Consider the following 14,160-nt stretch of genomic DNA (forward strand, 5'->3'; position numbering starts at 1 on the left):
CTTTCTTTCTTTCTTTCTTTCTTTCTTTCTTTCTTTCTTTCTTTCTTCCAGTTGACAGGTCATATGTAGGTCTGCTGACAATTTTTTTTCCCTCAACAATGCACCTGAAGCATAGTGTTTTCAGCAATGACACATCAGTCAAAATGCAATAATTATAAAAATCAGACCTCCAAAGTTTTATCAAAGAGCGAAGTATGTCCAAGTATCTCTTCCCCTTACAAATGTGATTATGTCAAGGTGGGCTTAGAAAACATCCCTTTGAAGATGATTATCAAAGTCCATTTTTGTTCTTATGTGGATACCAAACATATCTTTCCCTTAGGAGAAATGAGATTGCTGGCTAACATCTTTTAATGACGTTTAAACTGAAAAGCAGTGAGGTTACTATGAAATGATCCATCTCCTTTGCGTCTTAACCCCAGGGAGGCTTGGTTTCTATTTTCTGTTTAAAGTTCTGCTCACCCCCACTCCACGCCTCGCTCTCCTTCACCACCTCCCTATCTTGTGAGAGCAACACAGTATAACACTTCTTCCCATGTCTGGCTGCTTTTAAACTTGGCCCACGCTGGGTGCAGTGCTTCAAGTGAGCTTTACAAAATTATTTTAAAGTGAGCTGGGGCGGTTGCCACAGCAACCCACCCTGAGAGAAATTGAGGCTATAGATTAATCTACACCACAAGATTATTCAACAGTACTGTATTTGTTCTTCATTCATTCAGAATATTCCTTCAATCCATATGGTTTTATAATGAGAAAAAAAAAAAAAAGACATAAACTTAGATAATTTCAAGGATACATATTCCAAGACCACAATTTAAATGCTTTGTAAAGAGCTGAAATGTACATGGTTCTTTGGAAAATCATTTAATTGCAAAAAAATATTTGCGAGGTATGCACAGCTGACACACGAGCTTTAAATAAAATGGCATGCCATTACTAAAATGGTCTTATATACATCAAATGATGATTACAGAAAGCCTTTGTCACAGGTGTACCTGTGAGTGCATAATACAGCAGAGCTTGCTCTCCAGGCTTTGCTTTTAGCATTAAATCTGAAAACAATAAATAGTACTTTGCTATATCAAACGCAATAAATATTAAACACTCACCACATACACCCTCTTTATTGTCAAAATCATCCGCCTCCAATGCTTTACTTAATCTTTCCCATAGTAGTTACTTCACAGTTTACAATTCTTGCACGGCACCTTGAATGTTTAAAAGCACAAAAGCAGCGTATTATTAAAATGCAAACCCATCACACTTAAATATATGCAAAGGGATTAATGAAACAATTTCAATAAAAAGCACACGAGCCTTCACCGGTGTGCACTTAGGACTGAAAGGAGCATCAACGTGGAGCAACGTGAAGTTTTTGGAGACTGTGGCAGCTCCATTGGAATCCTGCACGAGAACGCTGCACTACCAGTAACCGTGGGAGAGCACAGATCTCCGGCTGTGCTCATCTTCCAACAGGTTTTCTTCAGGTTTGGTGTACAGTGTGGAAATGTGATAAAGGCCGATCTGAGACACGCTGAGATGTCAAAGCACCGTGCCCGGCCCTGGCGGCACGTCGCCGGCACCTTTCTCAACACTGGGGTTTATTTAACATTCTGCCAGCGGGCGGATACACGGCGGGAGCCGCGCCGCGCGCAGGTAGGCGCCCGCCGCCATCCCCTCAGGCGCCCGCCCGCCGCCCGAGCGCCCCTACGGCGGTCCCACGGGGCGCCCCGCCCCCGCCATAAGGCGCGGCCGAGGCGTGGCGCTGTCCGCAGCCCGCAGCCCGCCGGAGGGCGCCGCGGCGGCCGCCCCGAGGTAAGCGGCCCCTGCAGGCGGGGCGGGACGGGCGGCCGGGAGGAGGGCTGCTCGGCCTGCCGCCCGCCGGGTGTCTGCAGGGCTTGGGCGGTAGAGGGGAAGGGAGGTGTGAGGAGCCCTGGGTGAAGCTCTGGTACGACGGCTCCTGCTAACAGCAGGAGTGGGTATGCCGCGTTACACATGTGGGAACTTCCAAAGCCCCTCCTTGTTTTCTGTCTACCTCTTCGGCAGTTTGGATTTAATGGGAAATGGAGAACGGCGGGAGAGGAAAGGCAGCAGGCCTCCCGCCTGTGTGCAGAGAGCAAAGCATGCTGCTGGTCTCCGTGGGAACCCGGAGGGGCCCCAATCTGGACAGAAAGTTTTTTTGTTTTTCTGTTTTGTTTTGTTAAACACCCTGCTTTTTTAGTGAAGTGGGATTATTTGAGGGTGCCCTTGCTGGTATTTTCAAGGGCCTTAGTCTGATTATAGAGAGAAAATGCTGCAAAATGCACACAAAGTCAACAACGGGAAGGGGGTTGGTTTGTTTTGCTAAATTGATCGGGTTCTAGTAATCTGAAGTGTTTAGTTGTTGTAGAAGGCAGTTTCTGAAGCTGTTGCTTGCAAGTTGATATTGTCCTTTAAATACCTCTCAAACAGTTGTCCAAGGATTATTTTTATCTATGAATTTCTTTACTGCAGTGTTTGCTTTTGTTTCCTTTTTAAATAGCTCTTTAAAACTAGAGATAGAAGACAGCTACTTAGTAGACAAATATGTTTTGTTTTGAAGGTTAGATATTACTGAGACTGTCCTGAAAGTGTAACAATAGTGTTTATTACATAGGAATCTGGAGCTGGTGGTAACCTCTCTTTTAGTTTGCCATGCATACACACTTTTCAAAACTAAGATAATGCCTAAGGTCCATCACCTCTTTGAAAATGAGGCTGAATGTCCTCCCAGACTTGTTAAGAACTATATGGAAGTGTTAAATTTAGTGTTTTGTGGGACCAGGATGCTCTGGAGCTCATGCACCTCATTCGAACTCCACTGAAGTCTCTTGAAATCTAATGCATGCTGATGAGACCCTAAAATGGAAGCTCAGACTCGCATCAGCAGCCACCCAGATCCTATTCCTGCCTCAGACTTAATCTTTGGATATGATGGGACTCCAATTCTGGTACTGAGCACTGCTTCTCTGTAAGGTATTCAGATATTCTCATCATCTTGTGACAGCATTCCTCCAAATGTATAAAGTTTATATATACATGTATGTATTTTTGGGAGACAACAGTTGTAGTCAATAAGCTTACTTAAGAGTAACTGAAGGAAGAATTTAACCTGCTAACCTTTACCCTGCTGAGATTTAGGGACTCAAAAATGTGAGTCTAGTCTTGCATGGAAGAAATGTATCAAGGGTTTTTAAGTTTTTCAGTTTTAGCCAGAAGTCAGTGAGCGAAACTTTTGTCTCAGACAAACTGAAAAGCTCAGTAACTAGTTTCAACTTTTTTTTTTTTCGAAAGTATCTTCTGACATAAACTTAATTAGGTGAAATTGCAAGCTAAATGGGCTTTTTCCCTATGCAAAAATATAAAAATAGATTAAATATGAGCTTAAAGTGGAAATTTGGAATCGATTCTCCATCTTAACAGAGTTTAAGTACAGGAATGTATTTGAAGAATAATTTTGGAAATGTTGTCACTTTGCATGAACTGCTGTTCATCAGTCTGATTACTTTGCGTCTTTATATGCCTCAGAAACATTAGTTTTTTTTTTTTTTTAAGCAAAACATTTGGTAGGAATGTAATTCATCATATGGTTTAATACAACTGTGAGTAAAATCTGCCTAGATCAGTAGCTCGCCTTCATCACCAAGAGATGCGGTATCCTTGCTGTTATTAATGTCAAAGGGCACACTCAGTGGAGATGTGCTGTGCTTCGGTGGCTTTGTTCTGAATGGCCTATGACCACAGAGACAGACCTGGAGCAGCTCCGAGGCTGCCTGAATTTGCAGAAGGCATCAGGTACATTCCTGTCAATTGCAAAGTACACTAACAGTCCCTGTCTTTAAACTTCTTGATCTGTTTTTCAGTATCTTGCACCTCTAGGCTTGATGTAAAGGAAGATAAATTTATATTTTATTCCTATTTGATGCAGTTTTAGAATATTTAAACCTCTTCACTATTAGCATAGTCAAAATGAGTTTCTGCTAGGACAATTCCCCTTACCTCCCTTTAAGAAGAAGGGCTCCCATAAAATAAGTTTCAAGACTGATGTTATAAAAAATGCTTCTAAATAATCATTGCCTTTCTCATTCCTACTACTATATTTTTTTTGCCCATGTGTGCTGTCTCCAGCATAATAAATAGAATATCCTTTTGATCCCCTTTCATTTTATTAAACAGGGTGGTTGAGGGGGGAGGAATTTTTTTTTTTAAACTGCACATTCCCTCTCTTTTCATGAGATAGTATTGTTTGACTAAGGTACTGTGATATTGCTAGATATTTTGCCAAAAATTGTTTCTCCTAAAACAAAAAAATTGATTGCACCTCTGTATTTTATCTGTGATGCTCAAGTGTTTCCCTGTCTTGCACTGTATGATGATATGATAGCAAGGCAGACAGCCATAGATGGCCAGAAAATACTTAATTAAGTATTCTGCAGCTGCTGCAAATTAGATCAGCATCTGCATCTGTGTAGACAATGAAATCCATGATAATTTTGAGGGCCAAGCAAAGTACAAATTTGTTTTGGATAGGCCCCCTAGCCACAATTCAAACAAAATTCAAATTAAACTTGCACTCAGGATAGGAAAACAGTGGTCAGCTCAGCCTCTTGTGGCTAAAGGCCACTATGGTACTTTGTCCTGGCTTCAGATGCAAATTCCACCATATCACCAGAAAAGCTGCTGTTATGGCTTTCCCAGCTAGAGGAGTAAATTTGTTGTTATTTTTTAATATTTATTTGTCGAAAAGCAATTCTTGGAGTTTTGCAGGCTACTCTTATGTATCTCAGATAAGTGCCCAGATTTTTTGATCGTTTTCTGAGAATTTACATCTACTTCAAATTGATGACCACTTTTCTGTAACCAAAGCTGGAGTAAATGATATGCAAATGTAAAAGGTCAGTCATCCTGTCTGTTGTAACAGAGTATGCTGACTGATATTTGCAGCATAAATTGAACACAAGAGCAATAGATTATTAGTGTGTGGAATAAAGGTTTTGCTGGAACACAGGTAAGATACCAAGAGGTTGCAGGTTACTGTGTGGTCATTTTGAGAAAATGCATCAGTTTTTAATTTTTTAGTAAAGTCCTCATTACTAAGTTCATGTTTTTCGTTCTGCGCTTTTCTGTTATCAAAACAATAATAAATATTAAATTTCTATTAAGTGTTTTAGAGAGGCCTTTTGAAGCTTGACAGCACTTGTTGATATGTGAAGAAGAACTTGTAACCTCAATGGCCATAAAATGTAATTGCATAATAGTTGGGTCAGATTTCAGATGTACTTGTGCCACTTACGTTAGTCTACATTAAAACTTCCGTGAGCCTTCAGCTGTGATGTCATTGGTTATAACTCTTCCCATGGAAGCACTTTAAATACTGAGGTTAAAAGGAAACTAAGCCTCAGAGGTCATGTTTGGATATGTATTTTGAATTAAATGTATTTCATCTGAAGGTGTTGTTACTGTCGTATGATCTAGTTTCAGCATCTTTGCAGGGCCCCTGGGTGATACAGATGACCCTGGACAGATTTAAGTTCCCATTTCAGATCTGTTAAGTTCTTCAAGCCTGCATCATTCAGTTTTCAGCATTATCCATACAGGTAGCACACTGACATGCGTAAAGGAGAAGAAAATAATGAATTAACTGGAGAAATTTTTGAAATTGAAGGTTGTTGTTTTTGCCACCCAAGCATGGATGAAACAGAGTGAACTATTTTTAATTAATAAATTAATCCCCAGTCAAATGTATACTGAAACCCCTTGTACTGAACCATAAACTTTGTCACTACCATCTCTGTTCTTAAACTCTCGATAAAATTTGAATACTTCCATTATAGTGGCACTAACTGTTGTCCTTCTTTTGTATCTACGACAGCCCTGGTGCTGTGTTGCAAGGCTCCTTTCCTCCAGTATCTCTGGGCACAACTGTCATCCTCTTGGCTCTGAATGAGATATGGAGTAAGGCTGGGAGAATATCTGTGGATTTGGAAGGCAATTACAGGATTTTCTACCTGTACGTGAGAGTGGAGGTTCTTTTGGGTCTGGGTATTTAGAAGGAGTGAAGATGGCAAAAATGAATACGGGCATAATAAATACTGTTAAAAGGACTGTCAGTGAGCAGGATAGGCAGGTAAAGAATTTCTGTATGAAGTTTGATTCCTGCATCCTCTTTTTCTTATTCAACCCAGAACTTTTAAAGCTATTTACAAAATAGTTTGTCTCAGGAATGAAGGGACAAGTGCTTCTTTGCCTGAAGTAGGAAACTGTTCCCTCGTGTTTCTTGGAAAGAATACAAATTGAAATCTTATTACAGTGTGGTTGTATTTGCTTGAGATCTTAATGCTGTCAAAAGCATAGTGGTTCAGAACTGAATGCCTAACAAAGTCAGACAATACAAGGACATGAAATTAAGTGGATAGCCATATCTTTCCATGGATAGGAACCATCTCCTGATATGCAAGTAGGTTATTTCACAATCTCTTATGTTTTTCTCAACGTTGGTAGACTCATCATACTTCTATAATTATTGTGCATTATATTCCTTTGTTATCATCAAACATTCTACAATTTCACACTCAGGAGATGGACTGATGTTAGGCAAAGGGCTATTTATATTAAGTTGTACTGGATAGAGTGTATCCTGCTACCACTTAAGAAAGGAAGGGAAAAAAGAATGAACACAACTAATACCTTTAGCACAAACTGTAGAAACCATAGATATTGCATACTTCTATATCAGTTAAAGAAACTAGAGAGACATCAGAATTACTGGGGGCAAGCTTTTATTTCTCCCTCCTACCCCCATTTTTTTCTTTTTATTTTTGATTCTGTCCCTCGTTTTTAAAGAAGGAAGACAGGAAGGTTTGTTTTACTGAATTAATCTGGTGGGTGTTATACTAGTCAGCTTTCAATTTTTTGCTTTAACAGATGCTGCCATGTTTTGGGTACAGTGCATTGGGTACGTTAACATTAGATTGAACATTATTGCAAGCATAGCTTTTAAGTGTATCTGTAGACGAGCGTTATTTAATGTGAATTTATATGTATATTTATATTAATGAACAGAGCAATAATTTGTTTTGTTCATTCAGTGCACTAATTTTATGTCTCCAGCCAGCTCATCTACCCTAAGTAAAATCTATATGTTTATCTTTTCTAAGCTATATTTATTGAAATTGGTGTAGAATACAGTGTGTTGAGAGTTGTATACAGAATGCATTGTGCTTTTGTCTTCTTTTAAATTTTCTTTAATAGTGCTTCCCAAACTCAGTCCATAATGCTTGTTGCTTTCAAAGGAACAAAAGGTGATTTACTATGCAGTAAATTGTTAGTGCTTACTCTGGAGAAGACACTTAGTAAACAGCCTGTGTATCTGTATCTGCAAGTGATGTGTTGTCAGTGCAGTCTGCAATACCTTGATTAGGGTGAACTGTACTGTCTGGCAACATTTTTGAAATGGGATAGCAGGGAGGAGCTGTGAATAGGGGTGGGGAGTGGTGCAGGGATGCCAGGGGCTTCTGCACATCTACGGAAACCGAGGTGGGGGGGGGGGGGGGGTAATGGCTGTGGAGCAGTCAGTCTGCAAGCCGCTATAGCATCATGAGTTCATGAAGCAGCCAGGGGAGGCAGCGGCTGCCCGTGCTTCTTGCAGAGTGACAAGGAAGAGAATTCCAATCTCTGCTGCTCCCTGACATGTTTCTGTTTCTTTGATTTTTCAGGGAGATGGTGCTCAGAACAACAACTAATGGATTTTTGAGCAAAAGACTGTATTAATTAAAGCCCACAAAAAGGTTTTGTGTATTTTGTAGGATTAGATTTTGTCCTATACCAACGAGAAAATTGCTATAAATTTAAAGTGCCTATATATGTATATACACTCTTCACATACCCAAGTTTATAACAGAAATATGAAACAAAGTTTGAACATTTTAGCAGTGTATTTTTGAGGTAGATATTAAGGCTAATCATCCTGCATTTTCCTCCTCATTTTTTTCTATCCAGCTTTTAAATGTAACTTCATTGCCTTCAGTGGAAAGTTTCCAGTTTTCACCAGTGTAAGTGAAATGAGAACAGGGCTTTGAAAATACCGTTCAGTGCTGTATGAAAAGCCTTGAATTGAGGAAGACAACATAGAGTCACTAAATAGTGATTTTTTTTTGTGCAGCTTTGTGGTTAAATCTCATTTTATATTTACACGTACTGTGGAATAACTAATATGGATGTCTTCCTGACACTGAATCTTGCATTTGTACGAAAGGATAAACATGTGGCTGAAGACTGAGCTAGATTGTAGCTTTTCAAAATAAAGATGTTAAAAAGATAGTTGCAAAATAAACTGCCGTAGTTTACAAAGTAGACAACCAAACAGGTCCTGGGAACAGACGGGATGTTGATCTCTTAGTTAATAGGGAAGAGCTGGTCTGGAAATAAGTGTGTATTTTAGGGCTGATTTTTCTTCTACATGAAAGGTAGTAAAGCTTCAGTGAATTAAAGAAGTTTTTTTCTTTTTTTCTTTTTTCTTTTTTAGATTCTCCATATTTCATATTAACAATAGAAACATACTAGAACTTCATTTAGTGTGCTTATGCCTGACAATGAGAAAAACAAAAAGAAAAAATACTAATGAAGGGCATGAATATAAATTTAATTGCATAAATTACATAATGTGTAATCTCTCCTCTTTGCAATATTTAACAAGCAGAAAAGTAAAATATTCTGTACTAAAAGTACAAAAAAGTACAAAATACTTTTTTTCCCCCAAACACAGTGCAATGTAGAGTAACTTGCCAGTAATTTCTTGAAATTATTCAGGAGTTTGTTACTGTAATTACTGTTTCTGAGCCTTTAAAATCAATGCAGTAAACTGATGACAAGATTACAGTTTACAGAAGTAAAGGCTCTGTGGCATAAGCTATGAGTTTTTCCTAGTGTAGCAGGTACAATGTCTACATAACTCTAGGAACCGCCTTTAGTGTTTAAAGACTTCTTATTTAGCAGTTTGTGGTTGTAATAGCTGTTTAGGGGATTTGTTTCTACACTACAAATGTTATGCATGAAAGAACAGTTTTTTTACAAGCATTGTTTAATTTGGTGGCAGCCTAAAATTTTTTATTTTAATTTTTTTGTTATATTCTTGTTTTTATGTTTTCTACTTCATCCTAGAAAGCAACAAGATTATTTAAAGGCTTAAGTATAGGGATACTTCGACTAGTAATGTTTTATTTTACTAGTCTTTTATTTTAACATAGAATAGGATGTCCGTATGGCAAGTAAAGGTGTGGTAATTTTCATACAACACATTATGCTGTTCTTTTTCTATCTCCCAAAATGAAGAGAATGTCCACAAATTAAGGCCTGAAGTACCTCTACTGAGACTGGAGTTCCCTGTCAATTTTGCTGGTCCCACACCAAGCGTCCTAGCTGAAAAAAGCCCACAAATCAGAAATGTTTAAAAGGGCCTCAGATATTATTATCCAGTCTAATCTTAGTCTGTCTTTTGCTGATAAATCATTATTTTGATGTATGAGGGAATATCCACTACAGAAATAGTATAACTGTAAGTTGACGTACGATTCCTTTCTTTCCCCTTAGTGTCTTCTATGATATTCGTGTGAATTGTGAACATGGAATTGGTTTTCTCAAAAAGATTCATATGGTCAACTTTTCTGTCTGTTTACTTGCTTATATAAATGTTTTCAATTTAACAAAACAATTTGTAATGAATACTGTGAAACAAATTTTAAAGAATGAGCTCTTGAAATAGAAATCATAATAAAAATGCTTTTCTCCCCTCCAAAATATTTATTTTAACATGTGGTCACATTTTCCTACATTTTCACATTAATTGAAATCTTACTGTTTTAGGAGAATAAATCTTCTCCCCTTCTCTTCTTGTAGTTCCCAGTTCTTACACAAATTAAAGCACATGCGTGCATAACTTGTGATTTTTAAAGCAAATAACATTTTGTAAATTTGTGGTATCATTAAAAAGCATTATGTCAAATGGTAGTATTACACAGACCATTTTATAATTTACCTTTTCACATTAGCAAAAGCTACAGTATTTTCGTTTTGTGATTATCCCTCGATTACCAAGTTTTATAGAAGGTTCTAAATATTCCTAAATTTAATCCTGATCAGTTACAAAGTAATCTTATGTTGATGTTCAGAAGTAGTTTATAAGACTCTGGAATATCAGTTCCAGATACTGGGAACTGTCTACAAACAACAATACTTATTTATTTGGGAAGGACAACTCCTTTATTTTAAAGGAGGCAGATTAGGGAGTAAAGGCAGAACACCAGTACTGTAGCTCCTGGCTTCCTGTATGGAATGTTGCATGCTTCTCCCATTCAGATTTATAGAAACAATTTAAAATAAATAGATTATAAATATCCAGTTACTTTCAAGAAACTTTTCTTGGCAACAGAATCTAAAATCAAGCTCTACATCAAACAAAATGTGAGGCATGCTACAGAGCTTATCTGCTTTCTCCTGAAGAAAGCTTTTTGAGCCACAAGCCTAGAGCTAGCTGAATCACCCTGTGCTGCAGCAAGCAGAACGGCTCTAAAGATTTAAAATCATTTTTAATCGTTTTCTCTATTAAAACTCACCAGTGCCCTTCTTCTGCTTCTCCAGGAAGTCGTACCCGTCAGCACCTGCTGAGGGCTTTGTTGATCAAACCGGCAGGTAAAAAAATTCCTGTAGAATAAAGCCAGACCAGCTGGCTTTGAAGAGAAACCCCCCAGTTTGGGTTGTGTTTGCCTCACTCACCCTCTCCTCAGCAGCCCTGGGCTTTTTCTCCTTTGGTTGTTGACCTGTAGGCTGCGTGATGCGGGCGCACAAGTGTCTGGCAGGCCAAGGTGCACCTGCTTCTGTCACTCGCAAGTAAATTTAGCTGTAAAAGGTATCACTGACAAGCAGACCTTTGTCAGTGCTGGCAAACGAACACAGCATTGCTGTCCCCCTTCAAAGTACGTTACAAGTTCAAATGGAAAATATCAAATCAGTCATCTTATCCAGGAATTGCTTATTTGAGAAGAAAAAAGGCCAAATTGCTTTCACATGGAACAAAACTTTCCTCCTTTACATAGATGTTAAAATTACATTCCAAGAATAATCTCTGAACAAGACGGGGTTTTGTTCTTTTAATTGTGGCTGGAAGGAAACTTTTTTTAATGGAAATGCAGCATACACATATTTCAATTCAGGTTATTAAGCTGTGTTAAGTATTAAAGTTGATTGCCTTTCTTTTCACTAACTCATTGTGCTTTTTTATCCAAAGAAATATTAGAAGACTAAAACCTCTGAAATAGGAGGTATTAATCTCATTCCCAAAATTAGAAAGCATGCAGTGTTGAGAGACTGGATGTCAAAATTACATGTTCATAGCACTTATGCGATGAGAATCTAGGAACCAGCCACTTTTCAAAATGGGAGCTAAAGTAGATGGAGAGTCTTCTGAGAGTAAAGCCATCTAAACTTGGTCTTGTCCTTACTGGATTAGGGTAAGGGTATTTATCATTTATATCTGCCTCTTGCTTTTTCTTTCTCTTTTTTTCCTAGAAGTGGCTTTTGGTGACTTAAATAGAAAGATGTAATTTGCATCAGTGTGCCTTATCACAGAGATTCAAAAAAAACCACCTAGTTGTCAACCTAGGCTTGTCAGGAGTGGTATTAGCATACCTAGGTACTCCATGTTCTGATTGCAAACCCTGTCATAAACTCAAACAACTTCAGTGAAAAAATTCAAAAGTGTGTGTTTTACTACAATATGCTGTTTAAAAGGACCAAAGTGTTTCTTCTATAAAAGTGATGAGAAAAAAATGTGGGTCAGGAGCTCTCTGTAAAATAAACAAGGTTCCCATTTACTTACTTGTATAAACAACCACTCACCAGGCTGTATATCTCTGCAGGGGCACCCTTTCAGATAAAAACATGGACCTGATTGGCATCACCCTGTATCCATGGAAACATTTTAAGTACCTCTCTCTCAATATGTACTCCTCTTATTCAGGGTTTAAAAGTTGAGTACTGAATAAGTGTTTTTATTTAATAATTATACAGGAGGTACTTTGCAGAAGGTTGGTGAGGGGAACAGGTTCTTGTTTTTTTTATCTGTCATAATAAAGCTTTTATGTTTTCATCATATTTGATAGTTTCATTTCAAGCCTCCCATCAGCTCTTATTCTTAGATTAAAAACAATGAAAGAGAATTCTGAAATTTTGTATGATCCAATAATGTTTGAAAAACTATAGTTTGCATTACCTTCAGACATAAGCATTGTGCTAATTATACTAAACTATACTATTTATCTGCTTGAAGAAGAAATAGTAGAAAAATTAATAAGAAAAAAAGACTGCATTTTCATTTGGAAACAGCTATACCCACCTATGTGCTATTTTGTAGAAAGTAAGAGCTTAATGATCAACTTGAAACCTGATTTAAAGACTGAAAATAAAGGAGACGCTTTAGCATAGAAATAATTCAAATAGAAGATAATAGTTTTCCTATTATGGTCTGTCTGCCCTACAACTTAGTTAAAATATGAAGCCAAGTAACTAATAGAATTGTATATTCTTTTGTCTCTGTATTTCCATGCGGAGAAAATCCAGTGCAGATCAGATGTAGTTATTGCAAGGTTGCCTTGTCTCAATTTCAAAACTCTGGGAGTTCCACCTATTAACTGGTACAACTAATGCCTGCTTTTAATGTAGTTTTGCTTACAAAGTATGAACATCTGATTGTTACTATCAGTTAAAATTCTTTATGCATTTTTTCAAATCCTGTCATAATTTTATTGATGGAAAACATTTTCTCCACCTGGGCCAAGTTGTAATACTGAGATGCCTTGCTAATTATGAGTGCTATCAGAAAAACACATTTATGTCTAGAAAGATCCAGTAGTTCTCATTGAAACCCAACTGCTTTAGAGTCTTATTTTGCTAAGTTTATATCTCTGGATATTATTTTCATTTACTCTTGTTACTGTTTTTATTTGACACCTTGTCTTGACAATCCAGTACCTGCTGAGTGCAGATGGCACAAATGATCTCTCTGCTGATTAGGCTGGAACAGTCGCTGTAGGAATTCTGAGTAAAACTTCACTATCTGATGAAAGTTGCTGCCATTTCACTTGCTAGATTCTCTATATCAGTCTTACACATTTATGTATGTACATTTACTAAAATGTAAAGATTTTAAGCATTCTTAAGCAATTAAATGTGTTTGACTTTCTGTGAAGCCTTCCGTGAGTGATGTCTGTAGGATGCTCCATTTGCCCTGCAATCTAGATTGCTGCATGAGAACTAAGATTACAGTTGCTTTTAGGAACTTTTTCTCTGATCCAAGAAGGCATATCAGTGAGGAGAAACTTTCAACTCTGGGGAAGGGTGCAACACATATGACAGTTCTGTGCATTTTCCTTCTGTCCTGTGCCTGTCCTTGCTACATGGTCAAGGTTGGTCAGGTACTTACTAGGAAAGGAGAAACAGACTAGTCTTGGTTCAGACCTCTGCAAATTCAGTCTGACATGGACAGGGAAGATCTGACCTTGTTCATCATCCTAAAGAAACAAAATTTCAATTATGTACTTCAGGGATTGTTGAGCTGACTGCAAAATACAGTATAGGTTGGACTTGACTCTGCCACACAGAAATTGTAATTTGCCCTCTTGCCATGTGAAATGGGCAAAATTGTGAATTATCTTAGCTACGGTTTGTGAGGAAAGAAAAGAATGAGGAAAAATGATAGTGTTACCACTTGGGCACATAAATCTTCATCTAAGTAATATGTTCTCAGCTTTATGATTTTTAGCTTTTTAATCCAAGATGTCTTTTTTTTTTTTTTTTTTTTTTTTTTTTTTTTTTCCTTTCTAGCATTTGTTAAAGAATCACTTCCAAAATGCTAGAAAGTCAGCCTGAGCATATTGCAGATAAAATCTGTCTCCCTTCTCCATCACGTAAAATAGAGATACAACATTTGGCCTATATTCAGTTTTTCAGGTGCTAAAAAGCTATGACAAAACTGCACAGATCGTATGATAATGGGCATATTATACAACTCTAGATCATCATATGCCCAACTTATTATTACTACTTTAGTTTGCTACAGAGCACTTTTACAGCACCATCAATTTACATGAT

The 14,160-nt window shown here is 37.7% G+C and overlaps 1 protein-coding gene and 1 long non-coding RNA gene across 10 annotated transcripts in view; one reads left to right on the top strand and one right to left on the bottom strand.

Moving 5' to 3' along the window:
- Positions 1–10,790, bottom strand: part of MEF2C (myocyte enhancer factor 2C) — a 138,676-nt gene extending 127,886 nt beyond the window's left edge. For all 9 annotated transcript variants that reach the window (XM_042866163.1, XM_042866173.1, XM_042866170.1 and 6 more), the window contains exons 1-2: positions 10,629–10,790; positions 1,110–1,208 (exon numbers count right to left, since the gene is read on the bottom strand). The gene's annotated coding sequence lies outside the window, so the exon portion shown is untranslated. The remainder of the gene's footprint in view (positions 1–1,109; positions 1,209–10,628) is intronic.
- LOC122177081 overlaps positions 1,788–14,160 on the top strand; it is a 79,407-nt gene continuing 67,034 nt past the window's right edge. Inside the window, exon 1 of the long non-coding RNA XR_006177943.1 lies at positions 1,788–1,815. This is a non-coding gene — a long non-coding RNA (uncharacterized LOC122177081). The remainder of the gene's footprint in view (positions 1,816–14,160) is intronic.

The sequence above is a fragment of the Lagopus leucura genome, unplaced genomic scaffold (assembly GCF_019238085.1).
Source record: "Lagopus leucura isolate 7727_CA_CO unplaced genomic scaffold, USGS_WTPT01 Super-Scaffold_810, whole genome shotgun sequence".
Lineage (NCBI taxonomy): Eukaryota > Metazoa > Chordata > Aves > Galliformes > Phasianidae > Lagopus > Lagopus leucura.